Here is a 17,370-nt window from a genome sequence, read left to right on the forward strand (position 1 = left end):
TCTTATTATAAATCTTTTAGGATTAATTTGGGTATGCAGATTTAAATACCCTTGTGAACATATAAAAAAAGTAAATGTACAGTAAGAGTTCATCTGGTTGAGAAAGGAATTTAGCAGTGCCTGGTGAGTCATACACATACTGCCAGAAACTAGCATAGCAATTATTTATGTATTTATGTATTTTTCTTAGAAAAATGGAAATAGGTAACTGTGCTAAGAACTAGTCAATGACACTGAAGCCTTTTGGAAGACAATTGGTATTTTTAACTCTTTAATTGAACAATAAATTAACCTTGTGGGACCTATATCAAGACCAGAGCTGGACTTTTCAGATTTTTCAGAGGAAAATACAACACCCGCATAGGGAGGTAGTCTGTGAGACAAACACACAGAGTCAGCTTTGCAGGCTTCTGGCCTGGGTACCAAGGCAGGAGAAGCCTGTGCCCTGCTCCCAACAATGCATGCAATGATTAATACTGTCAACTTCACTGAAAGAATCTGCCATGGTCAGGGGCTCCTACTGGTCAGCCTAGTACATCTCTACTTGTCCCTTGTGATGCTTTCAGCTCTGCATTTACTGTCCCTCCAAATGTGTTGCTGTAGATTTCCAAATATTTGATATGTGTTTATCATGATAACTAAAAACAGCCACCATGTTGCAGACAGCCAGAACTGCAGCTGGAAACGTCTTTGTAACATCAGCTTCATTGCTTTAGCTTTCTCAAAACCATGCCCCCACAGATTTCATGAAATGGTAATTCCTGGTATGGCTTATGATAATCCAGTTTCTCTCCCGGATATTTCATCTTTTGTGGGATATATTCTCAGGGAGAGCTTTACTTTGTACCTTCAGAGGTAGAAAATTGGACTGGTTTAATGTGTATTGACATCACTGAATTACTCCTTTGAAGATATCTTTATTTACTTTAGAAACTGAACTCTCTCACCAAGTGATCATGTAAAACTAAATCTCCCACCTGATGGAAACAGAAATATATTTTTTGTTTTGCTGCATCAAAAATGTCAAACTTCTACAACCAACACATATCCATAAACAGTGACTGACTAAATATAGAGTCTGGGAACATTTGAGATATTTCTGTGTTTGTCATGGAGTTGATGGGACCAAAGCCAATTGTTGTCTGCATGGATATACATCACAGTGACTTTAGGTGACTTCAGTCAGAGGTCAGACTAGAAAAGTCACCTCTGATGGGAGTTCAGAACCTGCAGAACCAACCTGGAAACTCTTTAAATATCAGCAAAATCAGGGCCCAAGGCTTTCATAAAATTCTCACACATTTGAGTGAAAAACTTTCAGAAAAATGAAATCCACATCTAAAGGCAGAAAAAAGTAATGGCAATTTCCCTCCACCTTTAAGAAAAGACTTGTTTCCAGTTGCAGATACCAAAGGTAAGTCATTGTCTGTTTGGGATCTCAGAAGCTGATTGAGCAGAGTGTCAGGCAGAGACCAGAGGTAACTAAGCCAGGCCTTGACTGCACAAATAAAGTCAGAGCTTTCTGCCATTAGAGAAGATGTTTAACATTCTGTAATTTTTTTTAAGATGCAATTTTGCAAGTTCATTAGTGCCCCACAAACTAAATTCTCCATATTTTTTTCTTTTCATTACAATTATTATTTGTTCCTTATCTGTGAAAGTCAGTACAGTTGAAAGGAAAAAACACACCATGAAATAGTTTTATTTTCCAGAGCCAATGATGGTCCTATTACATTTACCCTGTGGTAGTTTCACATTTAGTTAACTATATTCCAGTGAACACAGATATTTATTGCCCCTTGAAGAAAATACTTACCTCAGGTTTTCCTTGGTCAATAGTTTGTCTTACAGAGAATTTAAAGATCTCACAAAAAGTAGATCTCTGATTATTATTTACATGTGCACAACTCATAGAAATCCATATTCATTAAAGTGATAAGTTCTCTCTTATACAATAAAGTATATTTGTAAAAGAGTAATTCTTTTACTAATTCAAGTGTTTACACATGTTAGTTTTGTCAAATACTTGATGGTCTCCACTTACAACTTGATTGATTAAGGCTGGAACTCACTAGAAAAAATTTGTAAGAACATTCATGAATGTTCACAGTTGCAATATTCTGATTTACAACAAAGGAAATTAGTTTAATCTCCTTTCTGATCAGTCATAATGTCTGATATGTTTTCTCTTATTAACCTCCAACAAGAATTCTTAATCCTAGATAATTTATCACGAGTTTCCAAAGTTTGATTTTAATACTCTAGGTATTTGCAACTTACTATAGCAACTGTTAAAGCTGATGGATGAGTAAATAAGGTCTTGCCCCTGTGTGCAGGAGTGGCTATACAGCCTCTTGTGAGTGACCATGGGTCTTGACTGTATATGAGCAGTAACTTTTTTTCTCATTTTTTGTTCTTTTTATAGTTTGGATGGGTTCAGATCAACAACAAAAAGATGTTAGTTACATATTGAGCAACTAATTGCTATGGGCAATCTATTAGCCCATAACTGTAAACTCAAAACTCTTATATTAGGACTTGAAATACATTTAAGTAATCAATGGCATTAAAAATATTGAAATTGTCTTTATCATATTTTCAGAAGATTGTTACTATTTCAACTTTTCATTGAGAAACATGAGTCACTTCCCTAGAGAGACTTCAAAGATTAAAAGAAGTTTTCAAAATGTGAACCCCATGATAATAACTTCTAAGTGGCAGTGCTGACTGCTGCGAGCTATGAGTCTGCATATGGATACTTGAAATTATATCCTACATCAAAGAAACTTACACGATGCATAATGGTGTTTAATGTTAGAAGGAGATCTCCTCTAGAGCTGTAGAGCGGCTGTAAAGGCACAAAAGCTCAAAGAAATTCACACATTTCAGGGAGAATAAAATGTAGAGTGATTTCTTAATGTAGAACATAAATAGCAGAGTCACATTAGCTGTTTTCTGCAGCAGGGAAACTTTGCACTTTCTTTCTTGTAATACTGATTTTCCAAACACGCTGAAAGGGAAAGTTAGTATTTGTACATCCTTCTTGTGAAACTGAGAAGTCCAGCCATCAGGAGTTACAACTTCTTATTTTACTTTTGAAATACACTCTTACATTTTAAAATCAGAGCCTACCTGAAGAAACTTAGGTTGAAGGCTTATTCCACAGGCAACAGCTGAATTTTATTCATAGACTTAATCTAACTGTTTTTATTTTGGCATCTCATCCCAGTTGTCCCATCTGAAGCACAACACATTGTTTTAAATAAAAGTAATGGAGAATAAATGGAGTTAAAAGCTTCTGAGCAAAGTTCTGCCCTCAGAGAATTATTAGGTTAGTTCTCCTGAGGAACACGGCTAAAGAAAAAAGGAAATTTGGCTGTTCCTCACAGAAACACTATTAAGATCACAATCACAAGCTCTTCTTATGAAAGAGATCAGCTTGACTAAATCTCCTGCTCTTCATTAACCTCAAACACAAAAAGGAAGCATGAAGAAATTGAAACTAGGTCAGTATATCAGGCACAAGGATAAAAGAACAGTGTAAGTATATATGGGCGAAATTACGAAAACCAAGCTGTGAAGTGCGGTACAATCAGAAAAGACCACAAGGAGGAAAGAGAAAACATCTATAAATAGATTATTAGCATGTGGAAAACCTAGTGGAGAGCTGACTCAGTAGTCAGTGGGAGGAAACTGTAGTCACAGATGTCACCAGAAGGGCAAGAAGGATTTGTGTAGTTCCATTTTGTTGAGGCTGTTGCTGCAGTAAATTGGGAATGAGCAGCAGTGGTTTAATGACACTGGGGGCTCATGGCACTGTACCTAGAGGAGCAGGAACAGTGTAAAACAATCCCTCTGCCTGCCAGGCCCTTCCTCTTTTCCAGGCCACTGTCCTTCAGCAGGAACAGTGGAACAAGAAAAAAGCATCTTCATCTGCTCCAGTAAATGGTTTGACACCTTAATGCAAACAAATCTCCACATCTACTTCACTGAAGTACTTGAGGTATGAAGGTAAATACTGGAGTAGCCCTCCGTCCTTACATGTCAGTATTTAATTTTTTTGGAGGGGCAGCAAATAGCCCTATAAACCACCTTAGATAAACAAGTTGTTTTCTGTTTTCTTTGAGAGCTCAGAGAAAGGTATGACAACTCAAAATACTAGAAAGGGTAAATATAATAACTAGTTTAATAAATAGGAAAGCAATGGGGGAGTAGAGGAAAAGAGAGACAGAGAAAGAGGAGATAGAACAAGAGAAAGACTGAAACAGAGAATTATGGACCAACCAGCTCAAGTTCCTGGAAAAACACAGGGACAAATAATCAAACTGTCTGCAAGCACCTTGAAGATAACAAATGAGATGAACAATAGCCAACAGGGATTTGTCAAGTACAAATTGTGTCAAATCAATCTAATTTCCTTCTATGAGAAAGGAACAGATTTTGTAGAGAGAAGAAAGCAGAAGATGCAATATATCTTGACTCTAATGTAGCTTTTGATTATCATGCAGCATTCTCATTAACAAGTTAGGGAAATAAGGTCTGGAGGCAAATTCCATAGACTGCTGCCAAAAAAAAACCAAAAAAACCGCAACTTTAGTTGACATTAATCTGCAGTCTAAGAGGAAAATGCACGTATTGAACTGCGATCTTTGGAAGGGTCTTCCTCATCCAGAAATGTTTGATATCTCAAATTCTATATGCACTAATACAAGGTAGAACTATTAACTGCCAAATAATACTCATGGAACAGGTGGTGTAGTGCTGGCACCTTAAGGAAAGACTCAGGTGGGTGGATCAGAAGCTGAGTACAATTAACAAGAGTGTGCTATTGCAAAAAACTCAGGTTTCATGCCGGGATTTAAAAGCAGGAGTAGAGGCTGCAAAGCATGAATTAATCTTTCCACCATGATTAGCCCTGGCTAGAAGCAGTTGGATTAATATGGCTGGTCTGAAGTACTTGAGGTGGATTTGTGGCAAGCTCAGAGGTGAGCAGCAGGGTTCACTACAAGGTATAGCCTGCCAGGGAACACTGGAGGAAACAGTTGTTCAAAAAGGTTCAGGGGGATGTGATAATAATCCTCAAATATCAAAAGTTGTTGAAAAGTAAAAATAAATATTTTTTTCTTCTTGTCCAGTGTTGAGAAAATTTTAGGTAATGGGTTTGCAGCAGTGCAAATCTAATAGAGACCCTGGGAAGAAGTTCAGTCTCAGGGACAGCCACCAGTTCCAGATTGTGAGGGAGGATGCACAATCACCCTCATCTGTAAGAATGTCAGCAGTGACGCAGTTTGCTAGGTCCCACCTTGGACTAGATGACCTCTGAATGTCCTTTCCACAGCTCTTTCCTCATGAGGAGAGTACATCTGAAGTGGGGCTGAGAGCCAAAACAAATCAGGGGGAAGCTGAACAAGAGATGTAGAGAGGTTTCACTATGTTAGAAGTTTCTGTAAAAGAACAGAATGGAAAAATCATACTATGGGCTGGGATAAATATGGGCAGTGTGCACTCACAGTGACAAGGAATCACAAACCAAAATTTTCAGTAATTTTTAAAATTATATAAAAATATATAAATATATATATATATATTATATATATATATATATATATATATATATATAAAAATAATGTATCTCTATAGACATATTAAATAATCTTAGGGCCATACATTTATATTCTATATTGCTATATGTTGATAAATTAGAAAAAATATTCCTTATGCAATGCACTTTTTATTATTTATATATATGTAATACATTTTGTATATATTTTTTTTATAATTTAGTTTTTATAACAATGCTTCTACCAGTCAAAACCATGAAGAGACAGATAGGAAAACCTTTTTTCTCAGGTGAGTGATTCCAAGACCCTCTGAATTTAGTAGTAATTGATGTAAAATTTAGGAATAGCATTCTATAAAATAAGGTTTGTGCATTTTGTTTAGCACCATTTTTAATTTTGAATATTATCTTTTTGCTCTTGAACAAACAATAATGGGTTTTTGTCAAAAGTTAGGTCTTAAGTCTTTATATCAATTTTTTAAAAGTGACTGAAGTGTCTGGATATATGTGATTGTACTGTCCAGTGTTTAGACACTTTAGTAGAATCCATTTCTGAACAGCATTAATTCCTTAGATTTTTAATGATCAGAGCCAAGATGCTGCTATCTCCATAATGTCTCCACCTTAGACACTAAGGTATTAACTTCAGATGTAAAACTCTGTTTAAAAGGCTGTCCAAAGCCATGTTTTGATATTTTTTATTGCTGGTTTAAGAAACATCTCAGTTTTCAAGGTTATAGTACTTTCCATTTGCAACAATTCAATACTGGAACAGAGCTAAAATAATTTCCTCTTGCTGACAATCCTATCAGCAGTACCTTTTAACAACTAGTTTATTTAAGATAACAGAAATTTCACTGAACTTTTGCTGACCATGAATATGTCTTGTGATCTACTGTATCTTTTCCTACCCAGAAAACTGAACTGCAATCAGTAAATATCATATTATATTCTGTAATTTCCATTTTTCCTTACTTGTCCTTTTTCTAATGTAAACTTTTAAGAGAAATCCGAGGGTGGATGTGCTAAAACTGCACATTTCTGGAGGGCATTGGAAAAAGGTGTTGCATTTAAACTTCCTAATCTTTCCACTGAAAGTAAATTTATAGGTGACACTTCTTTAGGTTTTCTCCTTTTCCAGAGCTAACCTTCAAAATCCATATTCAGATATAACCTGTACATTGAAATGCTGGGAAGATGCAAATTGCTTTAACATCAGTGACTCTCAGGCCATACACATTCAGTACTCTGAGAATTTGGTTTGTTGGTTGGGTGGGAAAAGCTGAAGATACAACTTCTTTGCAAGGTCACTCAGGTGCTGTGTGCTGGAAAGGAGAACAGATACCAAATGAAGCGTTTTAACATGTTATACAATATTGACCAGAGTCCTAATGTTTTGTAGTAGACTGTGTCCTGCCATGGAAACTTGAAAGGTGTAATTTTCCCACTTGGCAGTAATGCCGACTCACTGGCTTGGTCTAAACAAGTCACTTAAGCTTCCTTGACACTCAGTTTTTCTATCTGTAAGACAAAGGTTGTGGTGTCTTGTAACAGAAATGGAGAGGAATAGGGTAATGAGAGCACTCCATCAGCAGAAATGGTGTTAGTATTAATTACCCAATGACATTATGTACAAACACTGAGTAGGTACTGTCATCTGTTTTCTAGCACAGCTGCAACACTTCTTTTTGGTTTCTCTTCTTACAAAACTACATCATTATAGTCTATGAAAGCAACATTTAAAGATACTGGTATCAAGCCAGGAGCACCTGACTGAGCTCTAAAATATTAAAGTTGACAGAGCACAACTGATGTTGAAAGACTTCAAACACATAAACTATAGAATAAATTGCTGACTGTTCTTGTGAAGCTTCCTGCCATTACATTTTTTTTGCTCCTCTTACAAAATAAAATCCTTCATTCCTACATTTATTTCTCTCCAGGGAAAACAATGAGGCTTGGATTGAAAAATACATTAAATCCAGCATGAGGCATACCAATACAAGATTGTAAATGCTATGGCCACACTGCAACCCTGTTTTAGTGTACCAGTCTAGCAATTCGGACTTCACCCTGAATTTCTGACAGACTGACTCTTTGCTGCATCAAATATTCTCCATTTTTAAGTATAAATGACATATTACATTTTTTGCCTAATGCAATTGCAAGGCTGGCACATGCCAGCTTTATTTTAGTCTATTCCTATACTAAGAATTGACGTAGTAACATAGAAATCTGGTAATCAGCTGGATCTAATAGATATTTAGCCATGTCACACCAGAGAAAGGCGGTCAGGTCAGGAAAGATTACAGAGACATATTAAAATTGAATAAAAAGGGGTAGTTTCTTGCCATATGCATTTTGCCACTGTTTATAATTCACTGAAGACAGATATCACTGCCAAATTTTATTCCATTTAGTTACTTATTTGGAATCTCATTTTGTCTCAGTTGAGATCAAGTGAATTGAGCATTTTGCCTCAGCAGTGTTATTTTATTTCTGTTAAGTCACATGCATTTCTAATATGTTGAAAAATGGCCAGAACAGAAGTCACTGGAAGCAGTCTGGAAAGCCCTTGCTCAGTCACTTACCCATACTAAGGGGCATCCCAATTTGACCTGAAAGTTCTCCAAATGCTTTGCACATGCCTGGGATGACTCTGTGGTGAGCAGCTGTGTTTCTATTTCTTGCCTGCAGCTGATCAGGGTCCAGAAATGAAGCAGAGTGGCATGCAGTTCCCAGCTGGGGCTCCTGAGTTCAACGCAGCCCTGGCACACTGACCACAGGCAGGTGCAGCCAGGCACACCAACAGTGTCTGCTGTCTGGTGCAAAACTCACAAAATAATAAAGCATCAGCTACAAGGGTTATCCCCCTTCCACGCAGCAAATGAGTGCCTCAGGAGGAGTGCAGTGTCAACTGGTAATAACACCCACTAAGGCTTACAGCAATCCTCATGTCCCAGGTAATTTGTGTTTTGCCATCACAGGTTCCCCAATGTCCCAGTTTGATGCCTGACTAATCCACCTGTGACATGCTAAGGTAAGTCCTCATATTTTGGTATCTTTACAGGGATAATGTACAATTCTGGATGAAGCTGATAAGAACCAGAGCTGGATTAAGGAGGCCATATGTAATGGCAAGTGAAGAGAGATGGAAAATGAGCCCATAAGTGTGCACACTGAGCTTCCTTACGCTCATGCATTCCAGTTATCTAGCCTGGAAGAGAGGCTGAGATATGCAGGGTTGTATCTGATTGCTTGCAAGTTTGTCACCATATATCCTAAGAACTGAGCCCTAGGGTAAGAAGTTACTGGGTTCTGTATATAAAATGAAAAAGAAAACAAGATAAAATCTGGAAGTTTTCTTTGTGAATATAGATGAAAATATAAGTGAGCAAGGGAATATACAGTATTTACTACTGACTGTTTAGGACACAACAAAAATTAAACTGGGAATTATTTAATAGCTGTGAGACATGCAATAAAATATTTGTCAAACAAAAGCGAATGTCATTTTTATGAAGATATAACTTCTTCCACAATATATCATACTTTGCCAGCTTATTATTTTGCTTTTGTGAACACATCTGCAAAAAAAGTAGATATTTTTTCTCCTTTGTTAATAAGTTTTTATTACAATTCATCATGAAATACCTAGAGATAGAAACTTTGAAGATTAAAAGCAGGTTTGCTTTAAATAATGTATAAAAATATTTAATAATATTTGTGGTTTATATATTTACATATTTTTTTGATATATGAAAATTTGTTCAGGTTTATTATCCAGCAATAAAAGTAAAATAATTCAAAAGAGAGATGTGATCTTTCTTTATTGACATAAAAAACAACTTCACATATTGTTCATGGCTGTACCTGCACTATAATCTAGGCATAGACAAAGAAGATTTGCTGTTATTGGTGACTTTTGGTAACAATACAGCCACTGTTGGTGTAGCTCATCCCATTTTTAATTTTTTGTCACTTCTTCAGAGATTGTTTAAAAAGTCTTCCCAATTCACAGCTCCTTCACATGCAGATGATTGTGCAGCCACAGGATGGGCTGCATCTGCCTGGCTGAAAGTGTCCTGGAAAAGAAGGGGTGGGGGAATAGATATCTATTTTTTCTGCTGTAAAATATTTAATATCCTTTTCTTCTGTCGTGTGTTGGAAGTGCAGGTGGTAGCAAGGGGATGGGAAGGAGAAGTTGAGCTGATGTGTGGATGTGGCATCCCCACTGCAGAGGCAGACCTGGTTTTCTGTGACTGGAGGTGCAGCTCCATGAGTATTGCCTTTAATGGCATTGCTGAGATTGTGCTGATAGAGGAAATTACCTCTGGAAAAGACTTTCCAAGCACCCCTCCTTTGGTGGGGTTATTTTGAAATTCCTTTGTTTTAAAATGTTTAGTTTATAATGCAACTATCTCAAACAGAGTCTACCAACACAGACAAGAAAGGCAGAAATCAGCAGGTAGTCAGTTTTGGGCTATGCTATTAAGAGCAAAAGTTAATTTGAGTTACATCTAGAAATGTAAACTACAATTAATTTCTCCCCAAACCAGTCTGGCTTTGTACTTCAAACTTTAAATTCTGGAATCAGGACTTCTTGTGGAAAACAGGCAAAACTGGTTCTTGAACTTTAGTCACCCAGGTGATCACTGATATATTCTAGCACCTGTGCATACCAAGAGTCATTCCTGATTCCACAGTAGGACAAATTGCCCCTAATTATGCATATTTCTCTACAGAAGCTAAAGGAAAAAGCCCATCATATAAAGTGATTTTATGCTGAGGTTTATTGAGTACTAAGACTTCCTGACTCTTTCTTTCAGTTCTTTCTCTTTCCTAGGCCTGGAAGAAACACAAATTCATGCAAACATGCTGGCACATGAGAATGAGCACCATGGAAAGAGGAGACAGGAGAATGGGGTGAAAAACCCAAAAGATGCTTTTCTGTGGATCTCCCAGGAGACATTCAGATGATTTTAGCTTAAGGAGTCTCCAGGTGAGCTCTGACTCTTTTGGAGATTGCTATTGCCAGTGGATATCCTGCTGCTCTTCTAGGGGAGCCTCTTGCTGCACAGAGCTCAGCTGGCAGAAAGGACCGTGTGCCCAGGCCTCAGCACCATCCTCTGCAGCCCACACCATTTTGAACTGACTCAGATTCAGGCTTGTGCTTGCACACCAGGCTGAGCTGTGCTGCAGCTGTAGCAGGGGAGATGGTGTGTGCTGGCTGTGGGCAGGTACAGCCAGCTCAGTGACACTGACAGAGGCAGGGTATGGCAGGGTGTCAGTAAGCACCCAAAGAGCCCTGGAAATACTCAGATCATCCATCTGGAGATACCTTAATATAACTTAATTTTAGGCCTATTCAATCCTATTAAAGATATCTACTAATTTCATTAAAGCAGAAAATAAACTGTATGTATAATGTTTCTGTCAGCTTAATTTCCCACCTCATTCCTTTACTTGTTTTCATCAGTACTTTGATTCTACTCCTACCATCTTTCTTTCTGCTAACCATTCTTTCCTTTTTGTAAATTATTTTTTGATTTATCCAAGAGATTTAACATAATACTCATCTTCACATGAGGTGGGTTTGTAAGTGCCAGTGCTCTGAATGTAAAGGGGACAAATACCACACCAGCCTATGTGGCAAGGAAAAAAAAACTACAGAAAATATCTGTGCTTGCCATGCAAAGATTCATGGCTACTTTAGGACAAGTGGTTCAGTCAGCATATTTCAGCAGACTTGGGCTGCTTCAGTTCACTGTTTGCATATTTTATACCAAGTGACCTGCCAAATGTCAGAAAGAGGTGAACAGGGAATAGAGAAATCAGTCAAGGTGATGGATGAGATGCAGACTTGATTGTTTATTCAAATCATTCCCACAACGATTGAGCCTTACTGATTGCAGACATCATTTTGTCACAATCATTAGGAGAGGGCAAAGGTGAAAGGAATTTAATGACCAAATTAGAGCTATTGAACGGTGCCAAATATGACAATATTTTAAAACTCTGAAGCAGAAGACTTTTATCAGTGGCCAGCAACATTAAGAACTCCTTTCTCTAAAATTTCAGTTTCTCTGTTTTGTTTGCTTGTTTGTTTTTCTCTTCAAAGGACATATCCTGCGCTTTGTATTCCAGAGTGTTTCTTCAGTAGCTTCCAGTTTCCCTCCAGGACCTTTCCCTTACAAGAAACACTGATTCTCACTATTCCTTCCCAAGATCTCATGGTGAAAAAAATCAAAGAAAAGTTTATGCAGCATAAAAATAAAGTAGGAAGAGAAGGAGAACAATTTTAAACAGTTTCTAGATATTTTCAGAACCATTGAGAGACTTATGAGTATGTCAGACTAGATGGTAGACTGAAAAATGATTCAAAAAATTCTCTTGTCGTAAATAATTTATAGAAAAATTCCCTTTACACCATCTTTTAAAGTGGCTTGAGTTTATTTTTGATTAAACAAGGACATTTACTCTCCTGAGTTCATTTTGATGACAGGTGTTTATTGTGAGGCAGGTTGAATTTGGACTTTTGTCACTACTAACTTGGAGTTTCTGCTATGATCTGTGAGTACAAAATTTGAAAACAAATGTTTGAAAGGATGCCCTTGTGTATATTCATTGACCAGAGAATCACTGGGAGTTGCTGGCTTTGTGCAACTGGAAAACAGATGACATCAGGGTCCATAAGCTGGACCATATGCAGCACAGTTCAGGACTGTTGACATTTCCAGGATTCGTCCAGCTTGAGGAGTACTGAATAAAAAAATCTCACCAGTCAGTAAAGACAAATTCAGAATGAAAGATGGATGAGGAACATCCTTTATGATGATAAAAGTGGAAATCCTTTCTTATGAGAGCTGTGAAAACATTTTGTGTTTTTCACCTTGAACACAGCTGACATGATTTCTTTGTATACACTTATGAGATTTACTGGAAGTGGGTCAAAATTACTAAATTAAATTATTTTTATAGCAACAGCTGGAAACAATTAATCCAATTGTATATTTAGACTTCAAATTAAAGTTTTCTAATTTTCAGAGAAGTGAGATTCTATACAATTATCCAAAGACCTCCTGAATACAAAAGACATTTCTTTAATAATTCTGTTTACAAAATATACTGCAAAATTTATTTGCTTAAGTTAATGAGACACAGAATCTGGTAACCCACTCTTTAGTCTCCCTGTTTTCAAGAAAATCCCCCTAAAAAGTATAATTCAAACTATTTTTTATACAAAATGAAAAATATTAACCATGTTCCTTATTTACTTCTCCTCTATGCAGTCATGAAGGCCTCTAGCTCCTTGCTTGGCTGGTCTTTAAACAGCATATGGTCATGGCTTCAATAAATTGTCCTTTATGTGAACAGGAGTGGGATTTATCCAAGCATTAGTTAAGGCTTTTATCTCTGTAATATATAAATTTAATTCCACTTTCTGCTTAAAAATAGCATTAACATTTTACAGAAAAGTGTACAGGTTATTTTCAAGTTTGTCTCAAAAATTTTGTTTTGATTGCAATGTCAAAAGGCATTGCAGGGATTGAAAAAGCTCCTGCAGAGTTCCTAGTGATTACTCTCTTCACCAGGTGTGGAAATAAAGAAGTAATATGAATACTGAGGGTGAGAAGAGGCTTCCAGACCCTTCATTATGAGTTTTATGAGGTTTTCATTCTCACAGACAACCTTAGAACCATGACAGAGCTCAGAAAATATTGATTTGCAATGTGTTCAGTAGTGATGACCAGAAGTCAAGTTAATGCAGACTCAGGTTTGGCAAGCTAAATCTTGATGAGTACTGAAATAAAACATTAGCTCTTCATTCCTTGTCTTTTGTTTGGCTAATCAAAGGCAGAGAAATATTACTCCATTGTGAAGTTTTATTTTGTAAGCCATAGGGGAGTATCTAAACATGTAAGCAAGTAGCAATAATTGTCTAAATAATACACCAACTTGTAAATACTACTGCTCCTTTTATTTCACTTATGTAATTCAGCATACTTGGACCTTGACTATTAACTACTTTAGGAACAAAGTAAAAATCAAAAATATGTTGCTGAACTCTTACTCAGTCAGATTCCATTGTGAGAGTCTAAATTGCACTTCATGTACAATTTCAGGAAAATTCACAGCCAAATAAATATAATGCCAAAAGTAAAATAAACAAAGTAAAAGTGAAATGAAAATAGCACCTGCAGTAAAAATGACAATAGTTATTTTGTAAAGGCAATTATTTGAGTATTTTTATATCACATATCATATGGATGAGAATGGTCTTCCAATGTTCCAGCATAGTATGGAAATATCCACTGCAGACATTTAGTCATTTCCATTGCAAGCATCATTAAAATAGAGACACAAAACTGAGTAAAGAAGTTTCTCTTGAAGTACTCATAAGCTGGCTTTGCCTCTTCATGACCTTACCCAAAGATATGTATTTGAGAGCTTACAAGCATTGTACCTGTTCAGCTGTATTTCAGCAACAGTATCATATTACAATACAATGACTACACTAAAAGATTAATGACTGCTGAACTGTTTATGCTAATGATACTTTTATTATGAGTAATGAACTGTTTCCTTTTCCTGTTTCACCTTATCTCACTAAAATTAGTTGTATTATTGATAGGATTGCTTCTACAAGAAAAATAATTCCATTTAGTAGGAGGAGTTGTTTATTTAGTCCATTTTGAAACATTCTCTAAAGTCTGAGTTTAAAACACGTGGTTCAGATTCTTATGTACTGTACTTGAGCAGATCAAGGACAGCTCATCCAAGATCCATGAAGAATCTTGGGATTTATCATAGTAAAAATACCTTACTCGGGTTTTCCCAAATTATTTACCACAGCTGATAAATTTGTTAATCTCTTCCATTCCTAAGTGTTATTTGTCCATTTTTGTCTAGTGGCCACACCATTTGCATCTTTTCACTCAGTTCTGAAAAGCATATGTTCAAAAATCAGTTCTGAATCCCTTCTAAACTGGCAACAATTCATACACAGAATTCAGCTGTCATGCATTTGATTAACACTGAATTGTTTATTTCAATCATGTCCATTTGTGTACATGATTGGTGTTTGTTGGTTCATAGTCTTCAAATATTTACAGGTCAGGAGCCTCTTAGAAAAAAAAAGGCAAATATTCTAGATGTATGTTTCTGCATTTGTGTTAAAATTAATTTTAATTTCTGGATGCATGAGCACAAATCTGAAGAATCTGTTAGTTCTCCTACTATTTAAAATTTTTCACACTTGCTGCTAAACAAAATTATTTATATCAGAGATTTTATTTGTAATTACTATATTTCTCAAACAGCTCTGCTCAGTATGTGCTAACACTGAATTGTAAATGAGAAAAAAATTGTATATGAAAAAAATACAAATTGTATATGAAAAAAGAATTTCCACTGCAGTGCTCTAAGCAGAGCAACAGAGCTGGTGAAGGGTCTGGAGTACAAGTCCTATGAGGAGAAGCTGAGGCAGCTGGGGATGTTGAGTCTGGAGAAAAGGAAGTTCAGGGGAGACCTCCTCCCTCTCTACAATTACCTGAAAGGAGGTTGTGGTGAAATGGGAGTTGATCTTTCCTCCTAAGTAAGTGAAGGGATGATGGAAAGCAGCCTCAAGTTACACCAGGAGAGATTTAGATTGTATACTAGAAAAAGTTTCTTCAAACATTGGAATAGGCTTTCCAGAAAAACATTGGAATCATCATTCTTGCAGGTATTTAAAAGATATGCAGACATGGTGCTCAGGTATGTAATCCAGTGACAGGCTTGACCATATTAGGTTAATGACTGGACTTGATTGTAAAGATACTATCTATCCTAAATGACTCGATGATTCCATAATCATCTGGTCAGAGGATACAGGGAAGACAGAGCCAGACCTTTCTTGGAGGTGGAGCAACGGGACAAGAGGTGAAAGACATCAGTTAGAGCACTGGAATTTTCCATTGTATATTAAGATTAATTTCTTAAATCATCAGGATAGCCAAATACAGGGACAGACCATGCAGAGAGAGTATGGCATCTCCACCTTTGCAATTGTTCAAGACTCAACTAGACAAGTTGACTTGGTTAGGTGTGCTCTGAGCAGGGAATTAGACCAGTTGATTTCATGAGCTCTGGTCCAGTCTGAACTATTATGTGATCTCATGTTCACTTCAAACACTTTCAGGACCCATTTCCTTTACGCAAGTACCTATTTGAACAAAACTTATGAAAAGGTAGTTATCTCTAAGTGTTTTTCCCCTATCAACTTGTGTTGAAATTAGCCAAGAGGCTGAGAGCAGACTTTCAGAAAGTGATTGCGTGAATCATGTTCCACAAAAACAAGCAAAAATGTAGTTAATCAAATGTTGGCATTTAGTTCTTTAGAATAGCCCTATCCAGGTTTTATTTAGCTTTCTTCCATCTGAAAAAGTAAAAGATTCAGAGAACAAAGCATCGTTGTTGAGAACATTAATTTTGGACTCTCCTAGCTGGGTCCCAGTCAAAGCTTTCTTTGTTAGGTAGTAAAACCTTCTCATTCTCTTACAAAGCCAAAACAAAGTAGAAACAAAGGTTACACATAAGGGGATAAAGAGACCAAAACCCAGCTGACTTCCTTAGTGCAGCTTCAGAACAAACTACAGACCAGATTCACAGATGGTGTCAACCATCCTAAATCACCTAACCATCTGGTCTTATACACTATCTTAAAAAATAAAACCTTTTATAGAAGAAAAGAATTAATATGACAGGCTGGAAGCACAGTGTTTCAACATTTTGGGAGAACTTCTTTGTGGTATATATACATTATCATAGCCTTAACTCTGGATGTCTTTGTACATTTGAGCCTAGTCTTTTGTCTGTGATAGCTCATATAATCCTTTCACATAGGTATTCAAGGGCTTGATGCTTCAGTCTCTGCCTCACCATGCTTCAAAGTCATCATAGATCATCAACATGGGCGACAGCATAATCTATTTCATTCTGGCTTTTGCTGACTTTTGCACTTGAGGAATTCAGGCTGTGGAGGAAAGTGTGTGTCATCAGAGCAGTGAGACATGCTCCATCACCAGGACAGAGCAGCTCCAGGCCACACAACAGATACTCTCCAGTGGTTTGGTGTTTTGGAGATCCATTTCACTACTCTGGCAGCCCAGATCTGCTGAATGGCTGAGCATTGGGCACCTTAACTTCATACTCAGAAGGGTGTTATGGTCAGGGCTTCTGGTAAGACACCAAGTATTCAAGAGGAGGCAAAGGCCAAACTTATCCTTTTTGTTTTCCCCTATTTTCTTTCCAATTAGATTACTTACAGTTTAACAGTCATTTTATATTATTTACAATACCAATGATAGTATTGTATAAAGATATTCCATTTACATAAGTGAGAGACTTAGTGCAGGGTATATCCTTTTTTGAATTAGGTTTTCAAGTATGTGCTAGTTATCATACTACAAGAGATATATCAACATGATTAATACAATGCTGACATAAACAACATTGTTTCTGGAGTAAAAAGAAAGGACAAAACCTAGGGTATTTGGAAAAACGATGGTCTTTTCACAGTCCCTGTGCCCTTCACACTCTCCTCTCTCTTCGAAACAAACACAATGGAAATGTTCTTAAAGATGGAAAAAAATTGTGGGATTTTACCAAACCCAACCCTAATTCACACTGGTATAAGGAGAAAATCAGTATTTTTCACCATGACATTTCAACATCAGAATCTGTATGCACTTTATGTTTTAAAACCTGATGAAGAAACTTGATGATAAAATTATCAACAAACATAGATATAATAATCATAAAACCAA

At 36.7% G+C, this 17,370-nt stretch overlaps 2 long non-coding RNA genes across 4 annotated transcripts in view; one reads left to right on the plus strand and one right to left on the minus strand.

Annotated features, from left to right (window-relative positions):
* Window positions 1–17,370, minus strand: part of LOC113458589 (uncharacterized) — a 38,117-nt gene that overhangs the window by 13,850 nt on the left and 6,897 nt on the right. The window lies entirely within an intron of this gene.
* Window positions 8,277–17,370, plus strand: part of LOC113458588 (uncharacterized) — a 183,106-nt gene continuing 174,012 nt past the window's right edge. For all 3 annotated transcript variants that reach the window (XR_012580112.1, XR_012580113.1, XR_012580114.1), the window contains exons 1-2: window positions 8,277–8,523; window positions 8,631–10,562. This is a non-coding gene — a long non-coding RNA (uncharacterized LOC113458588). The remainder of the gene's footprint in view (window positions 8,524–8,630; window positions 10,563–17,370) is intronic.

Source organism: Zonotrichia albicollis, chromosome 4 (genome assembly GCF_047830755.1).
Source record: "Zonotrichia albicollis isolate bZonAlb1 chromosome 4, bZonAlb1.hap1, whole genome shotgun sequence".
In the NCBI taxonomy this organism is placed as follows: Eukaryota; Metazoa; Chordata; class Aves; order Passeriformes; family Passerellidae; genus Zonotrichia; species Zonotrichia albicollis.